At 49.1% G+C, this 13,103-nt stretch overlaps 1 pseudogene across 1 annotated transcript; it reads left to right on the top strand.

The window, feature by feature from the left end:
* The first annotated feature begins 8,178 nt into the window (after window positions 1–8,178).
* On the top strand, window positions 8,179–8,441 carry LOC308554775 (small ribosomal subunit protein bS21m pseudogene; annotated as a pseudogene). The gene has a single exon. The product of its transcript is annotated as a small ribosomal subunit protein bS21m pseudogene (transcript).
* The last annotated feature ends 4,662 nt before the right edge of the window (window positions 8,442–13,103 follow it).

Raw genomic sequence — 13,103 nt, 5'->3', positions numbered from 1 at the left:
CGGGTGATGGGAGAAGCCCGAGTGGCCTGGGCGGCCCTCCTTTGTCCCCTAGGTGTGCAAGAAATAAACTTGAATGGAGCACGCCGGCCCGAGGCGCCTCCGCGACCAGGCAGCGACAAGACGGCCCTCTCCCCCCACCTCCACCCTCGCCTCGCGGGAAGCGCAGCCCACGGGCGGGGCGCCGCGCTGCCGGTTGGCTCCCGGTCTCCAGGGGCCTGGTGGTTCTAGGGCTCAGATGCCCAGCGCACCGTCCTCCTCGTCTCCCGATGCCCGGACAGGCTGGGTGGGCAGCCCCTGAGCTTTCCTCGCCGTCTTGGTCCCCCTGGCCCAGGTGGGGAGCGCGCCCAGAGTACCTGCCGGGGCTTCTGGGGCCACTTTGCCCCGCATCTCCACGCTGCAGCCGGAGCCCGGAGCGGTCTCCCTGCTGCCACGGTCGAACCCGCAGGAATTTCATTCACAGACTCTGGTGCTGTCCTCGGTTTGTGACCTTTGGAGCTACGGGATTGAGGCTGACCTCTGAGCTTGGTCCCCAGCGTGCTCTGCTGCTGGTGACTGGGGCCATCCATACCCTGGACACCAACTGCTGGGATCATGGAAGCCCAGGGACTCTGGCAGCATCAGGATCGCTCAGGTTTCTCCATTTTGGGGTCTGAGGACAGACACAGAGCCACCGCCCATAATAGTAATTAGTCATCACCAGCTCTGTAACAGGCTGTAATTTCTCAGCTCAGAGTCAGGGTTTATTCCAGTTCATGCTGCTATCCCCTTCTTCCCCCAGGAGCCCCAACTCTCTCCAGAACCTCCTGCAACTGTCTGGGCTCCTTTCCTGCTGAGATAGATTCTGGGGGCAGGGGTTGGCACTTGGCACTCCTGCTCTGGGAAGTCCCTAACCACAGCTTCCTCCTACTCCTCAGCCCACCTCCAGGCACCCCCAACCCCTTCTCCCCAGCATCCAAAACAAACCAAAGGGCCAACTCCACCTCTGTCCCCTTTAGCAAACCCCAGTGTCACATTTCAGGGCAACAAGTAAACACAGGTGAGATAAGCCCTCTAGTGTGACCAGGAGAGTAAGGTGGAATGTAAGCCAGTGTCAGGATCCAGCCACAAGGAATGATCATCTCCTTCCCACCTTACTAGCTCTACTCTGTCACACCTTCGCCATCAGAACCTGGTGGGGGAGGGGTGATGGGGCAGCAGGCTTTGTCCTGACCCTCACCTGCCCAACAGTGCCACCCCACCATGCTCTGCATAGATTAACAACATTCAGGTCCTGAAATGATTGTAGGTTCCTGGAGACACCTGGGAGGTGAGTGGGAAAAACCCACCTGGAAACCGGCCGGAGGATTAGCAAATTAAGGAGGAAATTAGAACTAGAAAGGACTGGACTTGCCCCAAGGGAGCCACGGACAGGTGCCAGAGCAGCAAATGTGGCCATTCTCTGCCCAGGGCTATGGGCTGGGATCCTAGCAGACCCTGGTGACTTAGATCACCTCTTCCCTTCTTTCTCTTTAGCTCTGTATCAGAAAATGTTCATGTAGAGGACTGGGAGGCAATAAGAAAACTGCCTCCAAAGCGTCGGGTTGGAGAGGGGGAGGAGCAGAAACGGACTGAGAACTTCGGGGCTCAGCTTTCCAAGGAAAGTGTCCTCCCGAAAGCCCTCTACTGCTTTTTAATCATCAAATGGTTAAATGGGGCTGCGGAAGGCCCGTGGTGCCTGAGCCAGGAAGGAAGCTCCTGCCAGGGACATTGGGCCTGACTTGACTACCCTCTTAATACAGGTCCAGTTCACCAGCTCGGCCCTGTGGGGTCCAGATGTCCCTCTGCTGGCCTGAGTGGTGTGGGGCCAGTAGGAGGGAGGAGTCAGGTCCTGAAGGCCCCGGGGGCACCGGAGGGCGTGAGCAATGGAGCTCCAGCCTCCGGTTGTGGAAAACCGAAGGCCTCCAGCCCTGTGGCTCTGCCTGAGCAAACCGGAGGAGGCAGCTTCTCAGTGTCCCCACTTGGCACAGGACAGCTCAGGCAGGCCCAACCACAGGTCTGGAGGCTGCTCCTAGCCGGAGCGGTTCCCCTCCCTGTCGCTACCCTGTCATCACTGAGACGGAGGCAAGGCCTCCCAGCGGTGCAAAGCCAGACCTAGGGGTCGCTGCACGACCTGATCAAAGCTCTGCCCGGCCAGTGTCTGGGTTCCTGTCTGGGAGCCCCCAAGCGGCTTAAGGACCTCCACTCACTGCCCAGTGGCAGTTGTCCCCAGTCTCCGGAGCAGCCTCGAGGACCTCAACAGTGGCAGTTGACCGGGACCTTCTGCCTGGAAAGCCCGGACTTTTTGCGCGCCCCAGCTAGGACATTGGCCTCTGAGGCACCCAAGGGTGTGCGGGGCTCCATCCAGAGTTCGGGCCTGGGCTAGGAGGGAGGGAGGGAGGGAGGGACTGTGGTGCTTAAGGGAGAAAGCCCTGAGGCCTTGGTGAGTGGGGGTGGGGCTCGGGGAGGGTTGGTGAACAAAGCACATTTAAACCAAGTTGACTGTTAAATTGTTTCAAAGTCTGGTGGAAAGTTGACTTGCTTAAACGGGGGGAGAGAATTGCTATCCGAACTCTGAAAAAGAGTGTGTCCTTTCCAGTCCCCAGCCCCTCAGTACCGTTAGTCTTCTCTCCCCTTCCACCCACCCCCAGCATATTTACATAAGAATGAAATTTAACAAACCAAATAACATCCTTATTTACCACTTTCTTTATTATAAAACTAATTATTCACTGTTTTGAAGCTCCAATGACCAAAGTCTGAAGAAGAGAGGAAAGCTCCTGCGTGGGGGGAGGGGGGCGCCACTCCCTGGAGCCACCCCGGGGACCTGCCTTTAACACCGCGGACGGGGCAACGCAGACCCATCTCGTGGATGCTGTGGCGGCGTCGTCCGCCTTTCGAAATGGTCATTCTTTGATGTGCAGATGGCGGGGCTGAGCGCCCCGACCGGGCCGGGGACCCCCGCCAGGCCCTCGGCCTCCTCCTGAGGGCCCTGATTTATGAGTCTTGTTAAATACTCATTAGGACTTTGCACCTTTCTCCAGCAGGACCCAGGAAGCCACCGTGCTCAGCAACATCGAGGCGAGTGCCAAATAGTAATGACCGGCGCGGCGGCGCACAGCTGTACCCGGCTGCCCAAGGGGCCGGCCGGCTGCAGGACCCCGTGGCCCTCTCCGCGGGATCCCCGGGAGCCCGGCCAGCGTTCTCCTGCCCCGCCAAGCCCTGGCCCGCGCGGGGTGGTGCCTCCCGACCGAGGGGAGCACCCAGTGGGCGCCTTGAACGCGCAGGAGTGTGGAGACCCTGCTGCGAGACAGGAGCGCCTCGGCCCGGCGGGCAGAGCCGAGGGGGGCCGCGGGAGGAGACTTTGGAGGCTCCAGGAAAACACGGAAAGGGAAAGGCCCAGACGCGAGGGACGCGGATGGTCCGAATCTCGGAGCAGTGCGTGGACAGAGCGGGGGCTTGGCTCCCCGGAAGGCGGAGGGCGGGAGAAGTGCGCCGGAGCCCGGCGGTTTCCCACCGTCGCAAGGCGGAGAAATGGCCCGCAGAGGCCCGGCCTGCGGGGCGCCCGGGTGTCGGAGGAAGCGGTGAATTATATGCGTGTGCACACGTAAATATTTTATAAACCTCCCTTTAATTAACCAGATCCTTTCTATTATGCCTCCAATATGATCAACAGCAACAATGTGAGCGTTTTCGGGGTTTATAATTTGATGTCACCAGACGATTGCTCTGGGGCAGAGGTAGGATCGTCGCACCAGCTGCACTCGTGTTTATTTGTTTTCCTCCCGTGTTCCTGTAGGGCTCCATTATGCAGTGTTTAATTAGTTTGTGTTTGTATCTCACCCGTCCCAAATCAATGCCGTCCCGGAGCAGGGCGTTGTAAATGCCGGCGGTACAGGTGTACTGCCTGGCGCGACGCGAGGAAACGCGTGTCTGACAAATGCAAGCGGGGTCGCCACGCAGCGGACTGTCGGCTCTGCAGCTGGGCCTCCAACATCAAAGCCCGCGGGGACTTCCTGCGCCCCCTGAGCGCGGCCGCCGCTGGGGCTCCGGGTGCCACTGGAAGGAGCCTGGCCCCCCCGCGCGGGAGACAAGGGACTTCGTTTTGTTCAAGTCCTGGGGCCTTTGCGCCAGCCCTGGCCTCCGGCGCCTCGAGCTTGGGGCTGAAAATGTGCAGGGCTCCCACCTGGATGCCAGGTCCTGGGGCGCGTGCAGACAACCCAGGGCCCGGGGAAAGCCCTCCTGAGCGACTTCCCCCCTGGTTCCACAAGTCCTCTCCATGGAACCCAGGGCGGTCAGCACCAACTTCTGGAATCTCCAGACATGAGGACCCCTCTCCCTCCCCCATGTTATATTGGAGTCTCTTCTTGGAATGACCTCTGTGGAGCCCGTGTAACTCTATCCTTCCAGCCACCAGGGAATTCTTCTAAAGCTTTCTTTTTTTCTTTTTTCTTTTTTTTTTTTGTCAAGAATAAGAGATTGTTCATCTTTAACTAGACCACATAGAAATTATGATTCCACAGCAGTGTATATTTAATTAAAGTAATCTCACTTGAATTTAATTACCTAATGAATTATTTGTTTAAAAGGTAGAATGTCTTGTTTGCCAAGTACTGTGTAGACCTCTGATAAGAGTTTGTGTTATAAGGACATTACTTTTAAATGTAGGCCTGTACTAAGGTTTATATTTTAACTCTTTGAGTGTGTAACTGCTACTGTACTACGAAAACAAAAACTATGGTCACCTGAAGGATGTAGGAAGGGCTGCAGGCAGCACCGTTCTGGCCACACAGAGCATGTATTCTGTTGTGTGCACATGTTTCTTTTGGAAATTAGTAACTTCTAACTTTTTCTCATGTAAATCTAGTTTATTTTTAAACTTATTTAATTTTGCTTTCAGTAGCATATTTTTTGCTAGTGCAAGATGACAGCTGTCTATTTGAAGACTTATTTTATGATTAGTGTTTGCACTGAAGTGGGGCACCCTTCAGGAAAACCCTAACCCAGCTCATCCTGGTCCCTGAGGCATCCACACTGGCAGCAGGAAGATGTCCGGTTATCAAACATATGGAAATGGAAGACACCCTGGCCCAGACTTGAGATAAGAACACCTCAGATCCACTTGGTTGAATTCTGTCAGTTTCATTAATATTTCATTAATCAAATAATTTACTTTAATTGGAGGTTTGGTCACCATTGTCCCATAAATATTCAGTGTTATTAATATGGTGTTCAACTAAGTAGGAATGGGATAAAATAAAAATGCAACACTGATAAGAATTATATTTTGTGTTTCTTCTTAGAATCCCTGATCTTTATCATAGCTGTGCATTTTGAAACTGATGCTCTAACAACCAGTAGTGATTAAGTTATAACATAAACTTAATCACATTCAATTACAGTTACAGTAGCATCCTTCTTCCAAAGAACCGTTCTACATGCATACATATTTTAAACATATATGAATTGATTTCACATATTCTTCCAAATAACAAGTGACAGTAAGAACCAGAAAGGACAAGATAATCGCTTAGAAGCAATAACACACTTCTCAGATTTGAGCAAATGCAAGGATGATTTGTTAGTAAAAGCCTCAAAGGAAATGATACCTGTGGGATAGAAGAAGGTGAAAATACTAAATGGCGTATTTACGTTGGACTCTTCTAAAACTGTTTGAAATTTAGACCAAACAGTATTCTATCTCCCATGACTTCATACCAGCCCTCAATCACTTATATTATTAAAGATAAAAGCGACCTACTAGAAATACATTTTTAAAACATCAGTTGACAAATAGTTGCCCACACAACATCGTAGGTAGAAAGTTTCATGCATTCAGGGTTTCTAAAAATGTGTGCACTGGAAGTCACTGGTCCTTAAGCTAAAATCTGTTCATTAAAGGGATATCAGCTCACGCAAAATGCCCAACAGAAAACCTGCCCACAGGGAATTCAGGAGAAAGTTTCTCAGAAGTTCTGAGGACCCTTAGGGCCTACCAGCATTCTCCAGAACCATCCTTATAGAAAAACACAGCTTGGGGTATGAAATGGGTCTAAGAAAGGAAACTTAACACATCCCTAGACCAAGGAGTTCCTAGGCTCCTTTTTATTAAATGTCACCTTGAACTTTATTGTCACCCAAGGCTGTCTCCAGAGCTGCTCCAAAGTTCAGGGTTCTTAGCTGAGCTTCACCAGTTCCTTCCCTCCTATCGTCATGCAAGAACAACTGCATAGAGAATCCTAGGGCTCCTGGCCCCCAAATTTCTACCAGCTTTGAGAACATGATACACCTATGACCAAAAAGGAAGTCAATCTGGGCATCCTCAGGGGCCAGGAACTCCCCATTCTCAGCCTCTGTATCCCCCTAGGTGCCCTTCCCTAGCTCCCAGTTTCAGAGCCCCTCCCAATGCCCCATGCTGCCCAAGGCTGCCAAGATGTTTCTTCCAGGCCACCTGTCCACTTATTCCATGTTCTGGGGCTCTCTCTGTCCTCCAGAAGAATTCACATGGCTTGTGGTTCCCTCTGTTGGATACAAGTAACTGATGATGGCAGCCTAATCCTAGCTCTTATTTGGACTTACAATGACATTTAATCGACAGAGATGTGTGAACTTAAACTCCTGCACAGGGAATAGTCACATTTTAATAAAGGCTCATCAGTACATTGACCCAAAGCTCCTAAGAGAGACCCACACTCTGGATAGAGGATGGCTTTTTCCCTTGTGTGGATGCACCATTGCACTCCTGATGTCACTCACCACAGGAAAATGTCAAAGGTGTCAGTTAAGCTTCATTTCCCAGATTTCACAGAAGAAGCTTACAGTAGTTAAGCCCATGCTGCGAGTATGCCTGGGTCCCAGATCCAGGGGTAGTGTATGTACCTTAGGTTTTGGCCAAGAAAGAATTGCCATAAAAATGAAGAATTTGAGTCTAATGCTGTCTTTCATCAGGGCCTGCACCTCACTGCCAGCAAATGCATTATCACTGTGGCGGTGAGGTGGTGGAAAGCATCAGTGATCATTTTACAAGCTGAAGACTGTGTGACATTATCTCTAGGGTTGAGTTAAGTGGTTTGTCTAAGGTCACTTAGCCAGAGTGTAATAAATCCAGGATTAGAACCTGGGCACCCAGTTCCACCGTCTGCATGCTGGGCCAGGGCAGGCAGACTTGTTGACCTAACCTCTCCTTCTCACCTCCGTGCCCCCGGGCCCAGGTGACTGTGCTGCAGCTGTTGGTGCTGGGAGACAGCTGTCAGGAGCTCCTGATTCAACCCTATAGCCCTTCCTTTTCTTTCTTTTTAAAATTTATTTTCTTAACAAACATTTGTGGAGGACCACTAAAAGAAATGGACAGTTCGCTTTGTGCTGAGGGGGGAGCTAAGATAAATTAAGCAGTTGTCTAAGTATCTGAGATAAGTGTCTACAGTAAACCATGCAGTTAGGTGAAACATGCAAACACATAAGTATTCCACAGGCAGAAATAGTGTGAAGAGGGATATGCCAGTTACTTAGCTTTTGTCTTTCAGCTTCAACACCCCCCCTACCTTATGCTGCGCGAGGTGAGTCCTGCAAACCCTTTATCTGTATTGCCACTATCTCTCCCTTAGACTCTGCCAAAGTGGATGCCAGGGGGAAGCTTTAGGGAGCAAAGAGGGAGGTGGCCTTGCCCTCTCTGTTCCTGATTACTTCCTGCGACTCTCAGCATCCACCCAGGTAAGGGTAGGTAAGTTGGTTTTATCTGCACAGAGGAAGGAAGGAACCATATCACTGTTGTAGTTTTCTTACCAGTTGGGTAGTTTAAAGGCTCATCAAGTCTATAGTCAATTTCTGGGTAGCTTGCACCTACCTGAATTATAACACTTTGTAACCAGGTTATGTAAGATGTTAAATGAAAGAAGCTCCACTAAAACCCCAGTGTTCCAGGAAGATTGAGAGTCTTATCAGACAAGATGTGACTTTGCAGGGTGGTTTGATTGTGTGAATCCACCTGTCTGTGTAGCAGATCTCTGTCATCACAGGATGAGAGCATCTGCTTTTCCCAACTCAGTCAATGATAACATGAGACACTACAAGGTCAAATAGATATTTATTTCAAGAAATTGGCTTCCAGTTGGCTGAGTCCCGTGGGCGAGGGGTCGTGCAGAGTGAAGACTTAATTCCAAGGTCATGGCAAAACATCTGAAGTTCATTGCCTGGACTGTGATGGTGCAGGTAGGGAACGTGGAAGGTGCATACAGGACCCTAGACAGAATCCTCGCCATGGATGGGCTCATTGAGACATCAAGCAACGCTGGTACTACAAGAAGCCTTGCCGCAGGTAACAGAGGGAAAGCTATGAAACCTTCTGGAGGATGTACAACATGGAAATGACTCACAAGATCAACCTTTTGATGCAAAAGAATAGGGTAGATCCATGGCAGGGCTGCTGAGGCCTGTGGATAGTAGACCCAGCAGGAAAACTTCTATCCAGTTGTGTCTCCCCTCTTTCCTTTCTGCATCCCCATTTTCTCTTATCATTTCTTGCAATAAACTCAATCAAGTAAATAAAAAAAATTTTTTTTAAAGAATGTGCTTATTGTTGACTTTTTGTAAATTCTTTCCTGTCCCTTGAATTACCTGTTCCCTCTGAAAAGAAACCACCCTCTTCAAGTCTCACTACCTCCCACTTGAAATGCAAATCTGGGAAAGCTTCCCAAAACCTTATTTAAATACCAAATTTCCTGCCCTGAAGACTCACCCTTCACTCCTGCCCTCCCCACCACCCATCAGTCTGTCTGCCTCTGAACATGTTTTCTCCTCTGTGCCCCCACTATAATTAACCCAGGAGCTTACTTTTAATTCCTCCTTTACATGGCTGCCCACATCCATTTACTATGACTGGTCTATTCTAAGTTAAAAAGCCTTTCAGATCTAGCCTCAATCCTCCCCAATTCAAGCCCTTAAAATGCCTGTCTAGATTGTTACAAGGGCTTCTGGAGTCATCTTCTTTCCATTATTCTTTGTTCTCTGGTGCACAAGTTACTTTGCCACCAGAGTTACATTCATTTTACTCCCCTGCTAAACTATCCTTAGTTCCCCCTTGACAACAGAGTAAGGAGTTCTATCTTTTTTGCACATCATAGGTCAACCTTCATGGTTGAAATGTATCCATTGAAGCTGGAAAGACTTGAGCAGCTGAGAGTCTATTCTCATCTAGAAAGTCTATCTTAAAACTCTATTTTGTAGTGTTTTGTTTAGAAGAGAAAATGTTCTTGGTGAAATGTTGGATTTGGCGTTTATCTGGATTTATCACCTATTACTTCATATTACTTCCACTTTCCAACCCACAGTTCTCATCCCAGAATTATCTTCTCCTTTCCAAGCTCATCTTCTATATTTTGGTCTTCAAAATCCAGTGGAAAGCCCATATATTATCCTAGAATTCTAAAGCTTCAGAATCCTTTGGGAAGCATGTTAAAATTCATAGGCCTTGCCTAGAGATCTTGATTCATTATGTATGAAGTTGGGTCTAACATTTGAATTTTAAATAAGCGCAGAGGTGATCGGGACTTAGTTGGTTGAAAAACACATTTCGTGAACAAGAATCCTAGACACATAGTTCAATCTTCAACCCCAATGATCTTCCCTGCATTCTACTGCAGATCCCAAAATCTAACTGCAATGCCTGGCCCTGAACACCTTCCTTCACTGATATTACCCCCTTTACAAGTTCCTTCTACCTCTGTTCCCTCCTTCTCTGTCTATCTTGCCCTTAAATTCTTCTTTTGCTTACCTGCTAAGCTCAGTACTCTGGTGAGTTTTGTTCTGCCCCTCACTTCAGTCTAGGCCCCCTCACTGGAAAGCATCATCCACATCCTGGGCTTTTGACCTGTGGCCTCCTACAGTTATATCTCTAATGACAATCTCAGCCAAGAGTTACAGACTCAGATATTCAACTTTATGTGACTCACCTCCACCCAACAACCTGCAGATGCACCTGATCCTCTGCATATGCCTGGGATCCTGGTAAGGGTGCCAGCACACAGGAAGCAGCCACAGTCTTGGAGCCAGCCTGATGCCTCCTTCAATTGTCCATCTTCAGTACTATCTTATGTAACATCCATTTATTCAATAATTATTTATTGTGCACCCATAATGTTCCTGGCAATGGGCCAGCTCTGAGGACACAGTGGTAAGTAGAGAACAGGAAAGGTAGCTATGTCCCCTCCCTCACGGAGATACTGCAATATGTGATGTGACTTTGCCGGCATCTCTCCAGTGTGTGTCTCCCTCCCATTCTCCATTAGTGGGGTGTCCACATATTCCAATGTGCCTGAAAAAAATCCCAGTGTCTCTCTGGCTACCATATTTCATTTCCTAGAGTGTCCTGGGTTGGGCAATAACTTATATGGTCACCCATCTATTAACAATTTTTAATTCTTTGACCAACACCATCAACAGACTGCATTGTCATCTTGGTTTCCTAAAAGGTCTCCGTCTTCAGTCTGGTTTCATTTTAATGTATCTTCTGTTCTGCTTGGAGAGTGATCTCTCTCCATCACAAACTGACTGAATCACTCTCATTTAGTTAACAGTTCTCAAGGTTTCCTCACCCTCTGCATAGGATAAAAGGGTTCCCGTCCATGTTGCTGACCCACGTCCAGTCTATCTCAGGCAAGCTCTTTATTTCCCTGCGCCGTCCTTACATGGGCTTCTAATACCGCATCCTAACCAGTGTTTAGCCTTTTGCTTTTGCCTGAGAATCATTTCCCCCTGCTCAGTGTGAGGAGCTTGGCCCATTGCTCAGCATTAGTCACTACGATTTCTTCCTGCAGCCCCCTCCCCTGAGTTTCTGTGTGGAGATCATCACGCCCCCTGCAGGTGGCCCAGAAAGACACCTCTCACCCTATTTCTATCATGCACTTTAATGGGTTTTAATTTTTAATGATAGAAGTAACCCATAAATATTTTTGTCATTAAAATTTTTATATAGAATAAAAACATAACTTGTTAAGCCCACCCCCCACTTTCCTCTGTCTAATCTCTATCCCATTCCCAGGCGTAACTGTTCTCCTGCTCATGGGTTATTCCCTCTGCTGCTTGTCCCTGCATTAACATATAATGCCACACACCTTCCCAAAGGGATAGACACATGAGTACGTCTGTGTGGGAGCTTTGCGTGTGTTTGCACGGTGGCACCACCCACTATGCATCTTGTCTGCAATTCAATTTTCCCCTTAACGACCTCTTGTGCATTTTTGTTGTTGTTGTTCACATTGGATCCTCATTATGTTTTGAGAACTGCTGCTCAGGATCCCAGAACTAGTTTATTTAATTAGCTCCCAATTAGAGGGCCTCTGAATTGTTCCTAATTAGTTATTAGTCCTCATGGGGCTGGGGAGTAACCTTGCCCTGGCATCTTTGTGCCCCATTGAGGGTGTCTCCAGGGCAGATGCATTAGCACATATGTCTGCAAGGCTTCTGTTGAGGACAGTGTCCATGTCTCTACCATAATTGTGACAGGGACCCTGCCTGAGAGCTAGTGGGCGACTCCTTGTGTGAGAGCCATGGTCCCTGGTGAGATGGAAACCTCAGACGCTTCCTTTGTTGGGGTTTGTTCACCCCTGACGGCCTCTGTCACACTCAGGAGACAAGCCATGAAGAAGTGTGAAGGATGCCAGGGACAGGGGGCACCTCTGGATGGTCACTCATATCAAGGCAAGAAGAGAACAGGCAGGGCGTCCTTGCAGGCGAGCAAGTCTGATGGTGACGGGATGCCTGCTGTGATATCGGTCTCCTGGGCTGGCCTCACTGGGGTCACGGCTGAACACAAAGAAGAAGAGCATGCGATATATAAAGTGGGCCATCTGGGAGGCCTTGAATGCACTGGCCCACAAGCCCCTCTGCGTCTCTGGGGGAGGTTCAGGGGACAGTCAGGAGAGTGGTGACCAATGAGGAGAGTGGTTCATGTCCCTTCAGGGCCACCTGAGGACTGTCAAGTGGAAGGGCTGCACCTAGGGGATTTGGAAGGACGGAGATCCGAAAGGGGCTCTACCCAGAACCTATGGGCAGCAGCCTGGTGACCAGAGCCCACCGTGGAGTTCTCTGCCTGAAGGCTCCAGAGCAGGGACAGCACCCAGAACCCTGAGGGCAGAGGGTGGCAGGGAGACACGGCACTCTGGTGTCAGCACCCCCGCGGCTAGCTCTGAGGCTGCCACGGGGCGAGTGCTCCATGAGTCTCTGTGAATGGAAAGACCAAGTAAGGCACTTTATAGAGTGGCTCAGTTCCCACACATTATTTTAGAAAAGTTTCTTTATTTTTATTATTTATTTTCAAAGTGGGCAATGCATTTTGAAGTCTGATTTGGACTTTGCAATTCTGCACGGGCCTTTGCTGAGCTTTCATCTAAAATACCAATGGCATAGGTGGCATTGAGCTTCTGCCCCACCATTTTCTTTAAAACATGTTTTTATTGATTTTAGAGCAAGAGGAAGGGAGAGGGAGAGAGAGACGCATACCTAAATGTTAAAGCCCTGAAGAAGCAAAGTATTTATTACTTTGATCCGAGTTACTTTGTGGTTGGCATATTGTCTGTCCTCTTGAATTTTATTTTGGGATTCGTGGAATATTCTGGAATTCTCTCAGAATAGGTAGTTGCTTAATATTTTTCTTTTCTCTGCTCACTGAACTCCATCAATAAAAAACAAAGCAAAAGGTGAAGTGTTCCCTGTGCAGCTCTTCCGTTTGCTGTTAGTCTGGAGTTTGGAATAAGGTGACGATGGAGTAAAGGGGTCTCCCAGGCACGTCCAAAGGAGCAGCATCCCCCAACCTGGACTCTGTGTATGGGGGGGCTGGATCCAAGTGGAGGATCTCCTGACCAAGTGGAGGATCTCCTGTATTCAGCTGGTCATCAAAAAGCCTAAGCTGGGGCCCTAGAAAACACTTACAACGATGTGAAGAATCATTTTTAAATTACCTTTATGTGTGTTGAAAACTTAAAACCTCAGTGACTTACCACTTGGATTTTTGGCCCCGATTTTATGCTTAGGGTGCCAGCGGCACACGTAGTTTTTTCTCGAGTAGGGTTACGTAACAGATAAAGACTGTGGTT

This window comes from Miniopterus schreibersii (assembly GCF_964146895.1).
Source record: "Miniopterus schreibersii genome assembly, chromosome: 3".
In the NCBI taxonomy this organism is placed as follows: domain Eukaryota; kingdom Metazoa; phylum Chordata; class Mammalia; order Chiroptera; family Miniopteridae; genus Miniopterus; species Miniopterus schreibersii.
The sequence above is the reverse complement of the archived record's forward strand: the minus strand, read 5'-3'. Positions and strand labels throughout refer to the sequence as shown.